The sequence below is a fragment of the Canis lupus genome, chromosome 25 (genome assembly GCF_003254725.2).
Source record: "Canis lupus dingo isolate Sandy chromosome 25, ASM325472v2, whole genome shotgun sequence".
Taxonomy (NCBI): domain Eukaryota; kingdom Metazoa; phylum Chordata; class Mammalia; order Carnivora; family Canidae; genus Canis; species Canis lupus.
In genome coordinates, this window is record NC_064267.1 from 12,558,556 (window position 1) to 12,568,883 (window position 10,328).

At 47.1% G+C, this 10,328-nt stretch overlaps 1 long non-coding RNA gene across 1 annotated transcript; it reads right to left on the reverse strand.

Annotated features, from left to right (window-relative positions):
* Positions 1 to 8,842: 8,842 nt before the first annotated feature.
* On the reverse strand, positions 8,843 to 10,040 carry LOC118354697 (uncharacterized). Its single transcript, XR_004815638.1, has 2 exons — positions 9,722 to 10,040; positions 8,843 to 9,078 (listed from the first exon to the last, which is right to left on the reverse strand). It is a non-coding gene; the product is annotated as an uncharacterized LOC118354697 (long non-coding RNA).
* Positions 10,041 to 10,328: the final 288 nt, after the last annotated feature.

The following is a 10,328-nucleotide window of genomic DNA, read 5'->3' on the forward strand; positions in this document are numbered from 1 at the left end:
CAACCAATTCAATTATCCTTTGGTTGTCACCTCTATCATCTTGAATGCAAGGCACTACCTAGACAAGGGTATTCCAGTGGTATGTGAGTTTGCTCTGTTTCTCTCTCTCTCTCAGCTCAAGTGTTCTGTTCACCTCTCCTGGAAAGTCGGTCCTGTGGCTCAGTCTTTCGTTCAACAAATACTTGTAAGTGCATTTCTTCCTCCTGTCCAATGAAAATCAACCACATTCCCTGCCCTGAAGTGAATTAGTATTCCCCTGAAGAATTTCCAGCCACATTTCATGTATTTCCCGTACTTACTCACTCATGGCTCTCTTTCTTTCTTGATTCTTTGAAGACCTCTGGTTTAAGCAACTCAACTCATCTGACGCTTGCCTGAGAAAGTCAACTAAGAAAATTCATGGGGTGGGGGGTGTGTAGTTTTGACTTTGTCTACTTCCGCTAAACTCAGAGAGCTCAATCAATTTCCCCAGAAAATAAAACAGAAATTAAATATCCCAAAGTTATAGTTTATGATGTGCTACTCCTTTTTCTCTTTTCTAAACTCAATTATAGAGTATTAATTTACTTTGTGGCAACAAATAACTCTATTTCTCTATGACTGAATTTTTTTGTCACTCTGGCCCAGCCCTTTGTCTTGCCCGGTCCCTCTGTGCCCACCCATATCGGTGCAGAGAGTTTGGGGCAGGGGAGGGGACGTGGTTTCTGTATATGGGTAAGACTCCAAACAGATTCTGCTAATCTCAGGGTTTGGTGAAACTCTTTGCTCAGAAACTTTATAGCCAGTGGGAATTGATGGTTTGTGTTTGCTCTTCAAATAAAGGAACATTGGAGGTAGAGAGGCATTTTCAGTGGAGCTGCTGACTTTTGAAATCTTGAGCCCTCTTCCTTATCAGGCATGTTTATTACAGGTTTTATAAATGTTTTATGAGGGAATGGTGAGGCCCTGCTGACTAGGGGTGGTGGCAGCTGTCTCCAACTTTCCACATTGTTGACAAGATCAAAGGACAGATTTACCACCTCATAAGATGGGGCGGATAAGATAGGGCGGAATCCCGGATTGACTTCTTGCCTCCATGCACACGGGCGAACAAGACGGGTTGGATCCCATGCTGTCCTCTTCCCTTGCTTGGACTCCTTTGCATCATTTGTAGAACTATCTGGACCTCCCAAGCAATTCCTGCCCCCAGAAGCCAACTACTCTTTCTCCTTAACAATTAAAAAACATTTAAAAAAAATTTATGCTTTAAAGATTTAAATTATCTGAGCACTGTTCAATCTCCACTCTGTTCACATGAGTGACAGTAATTTAAAAATATGTACAATGGAAAAGAGGAAAAGCAAAAAAAAAAAAAAGAAAAGAAAAGAAAAGAAAAAAGGAAAAGAGGAAAAGCTGGGTGCATGAAAATAATTTATGGTCAAATAAATCATCTCTAGAACATTTATATTTTCAGGTAGAGAAATTGTATTGACTTTATTTTGAGCCATTGTTGACATTTTACTACAATTGCCTTGACACTCTTTGAGAAGCTTCTTTTAATCTGTCATTATTATTGGAAACTTTTTTTATCGCTAGGAGATTTTTTTTTTTTTTTTTTTTTTTTTTTTTTTTTTTTTGAGACAGAGGGAAGAGTTCTTTCCTGGAGTCAAAAGAAGTTTCTCTGATATTCCAGAAATACCCATGGCACTCAGCTTCTCTGTAACTCAGAGATGATTGGACCCTGAGGCCCATCCTATTGAGAAGGTTAGGCATGTATGTTCTGGCAATGGTAGGCGCACAGGCAGATAATTCATTAGAGCTGCTATAGTCTGTCCACAGCAATGTTTTAAGGGGCTACTTTGTAATCCACATTGTTCTGGAAAGGTGGTCCAGTGGATCCCGAAAAAAACTTGTGAAGATATCTCTGCTTACCTTGATTTTGTGTTTCTTTTCTTCTAAGCTCCCATCTCCCAGTGAGGGTCTTCCCTTTCCCTAAGCTCCCACATTTCTCTCTGCTGGGCTGCCCACCCTCCCCATATGCCCACGATCCCCATATACCCACACACTCCTCCCCCACAGGTCTGCCTTCCTTTCAGAGCAGGCTTTCCTCATTTATCTGGTTTTCCAAGTGCATCTGCTGTGTGTACCGAGGCTGCTCTAATCCTCATGAAAGTGAGGCTGCCAGACAGCTCTCATTTATTATAGCTACTCGCCTTCCTCAAATTTGTCAATTTGCAGAGTGTTGAATGGTAATGGTGGTGTTTCCACCACTAGTTGGGGATCCCTTCGTGTGCCTCTCAACCACACACCTTAATTCAGACCATTGCTCTATGATACGCATTGTCTGTCAAGCTACCTCTGGCCTCAAGCTTTCGCACCTAGGTCCAGGCCTAGGGCACCTACAGTGATGGTGTGGGCTGAGAAACGCACCCCTTCCCCAGCTCTGGGCATGAGCTTGGGCCACGGTCCATCTTCTAACTTGCATTTGGAGGGACAAAAGCATACCCAAGTTTTGTAAATGCTCTCAGGGGTAGTGTGGGATTGTCATAGGGACTGAATAATCACCTTCGATTGGATCAGGCCTGGAAAGCGAGGGGAAAAGACACATGGAAAAGGATTTTGGGAAAGATAAAACAGGAAAGATGATTTTTAGAGTCATGTCTGAAGTTCAGAAGTAGCAGTGTGTGCCTGGGAGGTAGATTTAATTCACTGTCATGGGACAGTCTCTTCTCTCACACCACATTTAAAATAAATTAAACAAATAGGAGGTCCAGCCCCTCTGCCCTGGGTCTGCATAGCAAAAAAAAAAAAAAAAAAAAAAAAAAAAAGAAAAAGCCTTCAAGATAGCATTAGGAGCAGCCCATCTCCTTGGGAACAGGGGGATTTCTTTAAAATGCAGATTCTTGGTCAGTGGCAAGTGAAAGTGGCTTTGGAATCTACATTTGAGTACAGACCCCTCAGATGGTTCTGATGTAAGATGAAGCTCACATCTTGCAAAGGCTAATCTTGTACAATGATCAGGCCCTGATTTGGGGGCCAGGAGAGGCATCTTCTGGTCTCTGATCTGCCTCTTAACTACAATATGACCTGGGACAAGTCACCTTGCCTTGATGAGTTAAGATCCTCGGGTCCTCACAGCCCCTACCTCATATCCCCAGTACCCCAGTACATATCCCCATATCCCCAGTACTTCAGGGCTAGTATCGAGCTATGCTGTTTGGTTCATATCCAGTATTGTATCTATGATGTGAAGGCAATGTTGGCAAAGGAATGGCTCTAACCTCTCCCCGATGGCTTCATATGCCACCCTGATCCCGAGTTCCTGCAACCCATGTGGCCAGTTGCCCACCCCAATGGCATTTCTGTCCTCCCAGCTGAGTGGCCCCTCCCCCACAGCTCCAGGAGCAGCAGTGGAGGTTCAGGGCAAGAGAGTGAGTCACCTCGGTCCTTTACCAGCCACCAGACCTTGAGCAAGTCCCTCAGCCTCTCCTAGCCTCAGCACAAAGGGAACAATAGCAGAACCTCCCTCATAGAGTTTTAGGGGGGTCATTTAAGGAGTTAATCTTTTTTTTTTTTTTTTTTTTTTTTTTTTTTTTTTTTTTAAGGAGTTAATCTATATGAGATGCTGAGCCTGATGTCTGGCACATAGCGAGGGACGGGTAGGTAGATTTGTCAGTGTTGCCGTTGTTACAGCACCTGACGGTTTACAGAGAGCTTCCATGTGTGCTACATGTTCATGTGATTTCCATAGAGACTCTTGGAGGGGTCAGTTCCACTGTGCAAATCAAAAAGCTGTGACTCAGAGAAGTCGTAAGAGTCTAGTGCTAGTTTCTTTGTACTCCAACCCTGGGCTCTCTCTGATTCACAAAGATAAGGTGTGATTTGTGTTGAGAGAGTCCCCTCTTGTGAAAGCATTAAGGTTCATGATTTTATTAGGGTAAAAGTGTTTTGTGCCCACAACAGTCCTGAGAATCTGCAAGAGTTGCGATGACAGTGGGTGCTGTTGTTTGAGGAGATGTCCTCAGCATGCTGGCTGGTGGGATTGCTGTGTGCTGTGTCCCTTCCTCCCCTATCCCTCTGGGGCCTCCCCTACCTTCTGGGCCACCATTCCCTATTCCGATCATGACACAGGCAGAGAATTAGAACCAGGAAGCAAGTGGCCTTGGGTGGGGGTGGGGAGAAATGCTGATTTAGAGTACAAACTCCAAGCCAGACTTTCTACCCTGGGCAACTTAATGTCTACAGTCTAGAGCCAGCACTTCCACTGGGGCTGAGCTCTGGCCTCAGCTGGGACAATCAGGGTTGTGCATGGGGCACACAGCTGAGGATCTTTGAGAAGAGGGGTGCCTTCTTCTGAAGAGACAAAAGCATCATGTGGGCTCAAGGCATCCTGCCTGGAGTTTGAGGCAGTGTAGGCTGAACCAGTCCCTGGGAGTGTCTGAGCGACACAAGGCCCTGGGGAGGTCTTAGGGACTGAGAGGTGGGCACAGGCCATCTCTCTTTCTCTCCAGAATCAGCAATATTCTCTGATGTGAGCCATAGGGATCCTGTTTGCAAACATGCCATGCCGCCTTGGAATGCCTATTGGTCTTAGTTCTCTGCAGGTCAGGTCAGAAAGTACCCAAGGTTTTGACACTGTGGTCTACAGAGGGAAGCCTAAGTTGACTCAATCCCAGGACCCCAGGATCATGACCTGAGTCCAAGGTAGATGCTCAACCACTGAGCCACCCAGGTGTCCCAGTTTGGTTACCTTTTGTAGAGTGGCCACCAGAGGCTTCCCAGGCCTGCCTTGCTCGGCCCCAGAGAGACCGGCCCCAGGAACATGCAATGGCTGCTGATGGGCTGAGCATGCCCCACTTCAGCCCCGTGGCCCTGGCTTTTTATGGTCAAGTCCGAGGAAGAGGCTAGGCCCAGGCTTGGGGCTGGGGTGAGGGTGTTCAACAAGGCAAAGAAGGCAACTTTTATTATCTGGGGAATTGTTTCCGAAACATTATCAACTCAGATTATTGGCCACAAATTTTCACCTGAAATCAGAGAGTAATAGGCTTTTACAGTGCACTAAAAAGTATATTAGCTGGTTCTGGGGTGTCTCGCCTCCCGTTTACTCCACTGTTTTATCAATATTGCCATAACTTGACACTTCTGGATAGAGGACGATTGTAAAGTGTCCATAGATCCTATAAACCACACTAAATAGAGATTAGTATTACTACTAAGTTTAAACCCTAGTAAAAGATAATTAAATTGATGGATGTGGCTGTAAATCTCCCTTTTATCAAGTGCTTGCTCTCGTGCGGGCGGTCTCAAGCCTTATTATTTTACAGCATCATTAATGTCTTGGCAGAATTGGTGCCTCAGTGGATGCTGCTGTCTGCTGAGTGAGGAGACAATAAGATCAATAAGATATATAAAATATGCCCCCCGAATCTCTGCAGGCTGTCCCCTCCCTCCCCTGCTTGACTGCGATGCTCAGCTATGACTCAAATGTCGTCTCCGGGACTGCCTGCTGCCCAAGAGCAAGTGCAAAGCCTGTCCCTCCAGACCATTGTCCTATCTGGTTCCCCAGCCCTTTAGTGATGAGCCCTGGGTGTTTTTAGAGACTGTCGTTTCTGGTGTTCTTGAATGCAGCCCTTTCTGAGAACCCCCATGGGGCCCTTGCTTTCTGCAGAGACTGTCTTATGGAAACAAATAATGCTGCTTTCGGTGAAGACAAAACTACCAAACCATGATTCAGTGGAGGCAGCTGAAACACAAACATACTTTTTATTTTTATTTAAAAAATTTTTTAGACAAACATACTTTTTTTTGACAAACATACCTTTTAAAAAATATTTATTTATTTATTCTGGGGTGATGGGGGTTGTGGAGTGGAGGGGCAGAGGGAGAGAATCCCAAAGCAGATTCCCCACTGTCCCACGAGACCACGACCTGAGCCAAAACCAATGGTTAGACTCTCAACCGACTGAGCCATTCAAGCACCCCGCAAACATACTTTAATACATGCCTCACTGAAAGGGGGATCCCTGGGTGTAGCCTGTATTTGAGAGGCTCAGTCCTAGCAAGGAGTTTCCCTTTGCAGAGTGATTCAGTAGAAGTTTTTTCTGCTTTTGATAAAGGTGAGGGTGACACAAGGGCTGAGCACAGCAGGTTGGCACTGGGCACAGGTTGGCACATGGGGGCTCGTCCTCCTCTGAGGATGTGCCTCTGGGGCTGCCATGCTAAGGAATAACTAGTGGGGTGCTCTCATCCCCACCCCATCCTTCCCACATGTCCACCAGCTAATCCAAGCCTCAGTCAATGGCAATATGTAAGAAAGCCAAGGCCTGGGCCAAGCCTGTGAACCTGGGATCCACTCTGGGCAGGGGCAGAGATCCCAAACATAGAGTCCATGAGTTTGCTAAAAGCCGGCTTGTCCTCCATCTGGTCCCTTCTCTCCAGGGCCACTGGAATGAAGAGACATCTGCTTCTTGCCACCCATCCATTTCCCTTCCACCGCTGTGTTGCCAACTGGTTGCATGATCCCCATCAGGTGGAGTGGCTAACAGCAGGGGTACGCTTTGTGTCTGTCTCTGGCCTGCCTCAGGTCTGGCAGCCACTCCCAGGGCTCCAGGTCCCACCGGAGTCAGGTGGTGGCTTCTTTCAGCGTCAGACCTTCTGGACCTCCCAAAGTCCCAATCTGCCTAGAGAAGGGACTTACCGAGGTGTTTCCAATACATTTTGAATCCCAGTTAACCAGCACCTCATTATTTATGGACCAGAGATCCTGGGGCCAATACTCTTCTGTGTTCCTGCCCCTGACCTTGGCCATGACCCTGAATTGAGCCTGTGGGTAACCAGGCTCAGGACTGTCTGCCTTGCCTTGCCTGACAAGGCCACGTTCTCAGGCCCCTGGGCGAGCCTCGATCTTTGGCTGGCCTTGACTGCAGAAACGGGAACACGAACAAGGAAACAGTCCCACAGAAGAGTCATCTGGGAGAGACTGGATTTGCCCACAGCAGATAAACACAATTTTTTTTCTTTTTATTGCGTAAAGCTAAGCAATATGTACCTTGGTTGGAATTAGCAGGCTGAAAGTTCAAGAGATAAGCAGCTTCTCTTGGCGTGAGTGATCAGCAGGCCCTGCAGTGGGGTCTTGTTTTGGGATGCCTCACCTTTTGAACTCGGGGCCTGATTTCCCTTTGCTGTTTCATAATCTCCAGTGGCAGGGAGTGTGCGCAGAGAGGACATGCTGGACCCTGTCACAGGGCTCCACCTCAGAGTACAATGCTGGTGTGATTTTGTTCTTGCATTCGAGTTGGGCTGGGGCACTCCACAGGACAGCAGTAAGCATTTAGGGTCCTGTTGTATGCCACGCCCCAGGGCTCCAGAGGTGTCTTGAGACCCAAGGCCCTCCTGCAGGGAGCTCAGCACCCAAAGTGGAACTTAACAGCAAGCTAGTAAACCCTGCTTCTGTGTACACTGCCTGCAGAGAAAAGTGGCCTCGGTTTGGATGGAGTCCTTTTGAGCACTTGCAATGATTTGGTGAGCTTGTTAAATGCTGTTTCCCGGGGCCACTCCCCAGGCTGCTCTGTAGAGCCCTGCATCTCCTCGGGTTGGGGAACTTGGCCCTGTATGGTGAAAACCAAGAACCATAGTCTCAGAAGTGACAAACTCACATCATCATTTCCTAAGAGGCTGGTGAAGGCAAGAGAGCTTTATGTCTCCCTATGTCATATAAACAAACAGGTGGCTATACCTGACAGAGGCGTGGTCAGCAAGGGAATGAGTGAACCTCCTCCTAAGACCTGAAGAAAAAAAGATTCTGGTGCCCTCAGCACCCACAAATCTGTTCTCAAAAGGTTTTAATAAAAACTATTTCTCTGGTTCATAATCTACTCATTTATCGCCTCATTCCATCAGTGTTTATTAGATGCCTCTGTGCCAAGCGTGCTCCTGGGCTCCCAGGATATAACTGAGCAAGACCCCCCTTCCCTGATATTCCAGAGCTACCAGGACAGTGAGGAGACAGCCACGTGAACATAGTGTGCCGAGTGCAGTGACACACAGATGGCACAGGGTCCTAGGCCAGCCTCCATGCTCCCAATCCTACTGTGTGTGTTTGTGTGCATGCACGTGTGTGTGTGTGTGTACGTGTGTGTATGAGCACAGCCTGGACACAAGGCCCATCAGACTTGCTCCCAAACCTTCTCATGCCCTGAACTCCCAGCCTTCTGCCCTGGAAAATTAACAACCTTTCAGAATGGAGCATTTGACACACATTTTTTTTTCTCTCGCAGGGATTTTCCAATTAAATGAATTATCTGCCACATTTGAAATTACATTCCTTCAAAGGGTAGCGTGTGATCCTTTTCACAGGGGTGGAGGGAAAGGAGAAAGAAAAAACAAAGGGAACCCCAGTAAAAAAAGGGACACAATGACAGACACGAACAACCCCTCAGGTTCTATGACCCAAGTAAAACTCTAGAAGGTGGCGGTCGGAGCTGATTGTAGAATGCTGTCCGTGCTGAAGCTAATAAACCTGATTATCTTGAAGAGTAAACACCATGCTGTTTTGCCAACTATTAGATTTTTACTACTCTCCAATAAAGCGAGCGTATTATTCATTTCAAATAATATACCACTTATTGTTTCCTAAAGATTAGCAATTGAAAGAGATGTCAACAATTTTCACTCTTTAAATTAAGTATAATAGGCTTTTATAGCACAGTATAAAGATATGGAAGGGAAAGGCTGCAATTGCAAGCTTGATTTTCCCTTTATCTATCCATACAGCCCCAATTTGACACTTGGGAGCAGAGAAAGCTTGTAAAGAGCCCGCAGACCCCATAAAGCTGGTGACACTTGGATTAGTCTTACAGCTCACTTTGGGCACAGTAAAGTGATAATTTAATTAACTAATAGGGCCGTAAGCATGAGGGTTTATCTAATGAGTTCCCTTCTTGTTTGTCTCCTGGTGATTCCAGCGCCGGGTGTTTACAGATCAGCAGTAGCCTGGGCCCAGACGTGCCCGGAGAGAGCATCTTGGACAGGTGCCCCGTCGACCCCTGCATCCGCTTCCGTTCGGGGTATTTCTATGCAGTTGGGACATCGTTGCTGCTCCTGGAGAAAAATACAACAGTTTATCAGAGCTGGTTTGGAATATTTTCTTGGTTTCTCTGAGGTGTCTAATCTGCTGTCTGTGCATATATTAATAATATAGATTCTCTGGGCTCCACGCTCAGGGCAGAGTCTGCGTGAGATTCTCTCTCCCTCTGCCCTCCCCCCAGTCGTGCACATGCTCTCTCTAAAATATATTAAAAATAATAATAATATAGATTCCCACTGGTATTGTGTGTCTGTGTAAATATGTGCCTGAGTGAGGGTGTGTGTGAGTGTGCATATGCGTGCATGTGTGCATGAGGGTGGGTCTGGGAGGAAACTTTGAACTCTGCCTATCAGCCTCACCTCCGACCTGGCTCATGTGGCAGGTGGACATGCCAGGAGCTTGAGCCCCGGCACAGAAGGGGAGGGTGTGTGTGTCCTAGAATAGCCCTTTCACAGCCCCTGGCACCCTTGGGTTATTAGACATTTCTTTTTTGTCTGTCCCCTCATTCCACCATCCTGCAGGCTGCTGTTCTGCCGCCAAGCCCAGCTCCTGGGGAAGGATTCCACACACAGCTCTGAATTCCTTGGGGCCTCGCTCTACTCTGGGGTGATTGCAATCACAGCCAAGAAGCGTCACCCTGCTGACCCCAGGACTAACCTCTGCTCTCCAGGAGGTCCCTAGGCTTGGAGGGGTCAGTTCATGGTTCCAGGACCCAGACACCAAGAGGGTGAGCTCCGTGAGGTGCAGGCCAGCTCACACAATCACACTGGGAGGAGGGCAGTTCCCAGTTGAAAGGTTATTCCATCTTGGATGCCGAGCCACCCCTTAGAACGGAGCTGCTGGTTTTCATCCAGAGTAGGCCTTGCAGAGGCGTAGACAGGGCTAATGAATGGGCTCATTTCCAGATTTCAGTCCTAAGGGAAGCTTTCATTACTGTTTGGTCTCAAAGCCATTACTCAAATGGGAATTTTGCTGAGTCCTTGTTCCTGCCCAGAGCAGCCCTAGCTGCAGAGCAAGTCCAGAGCCAAGCCAGGCCAGCAGGGGGCGGGAAGGAGTCGTCTTGAGAGTCTAAGCCACCCCAGGGGCTCTAGAGTTTGCTTCCCTGCTTCACTCTGGGAATGACCATCTGAGGACTCCCCCCAAACACCAGAATTCTTAGGGGAGCTTTTATACCAGTGTTTGGGTTCAATCCCAGAAATGTGGATATCTCTCATTTTGGTAATTTCTTCTTTTTTTAAAAATGTTTTTGAAAATGTGTAGGACT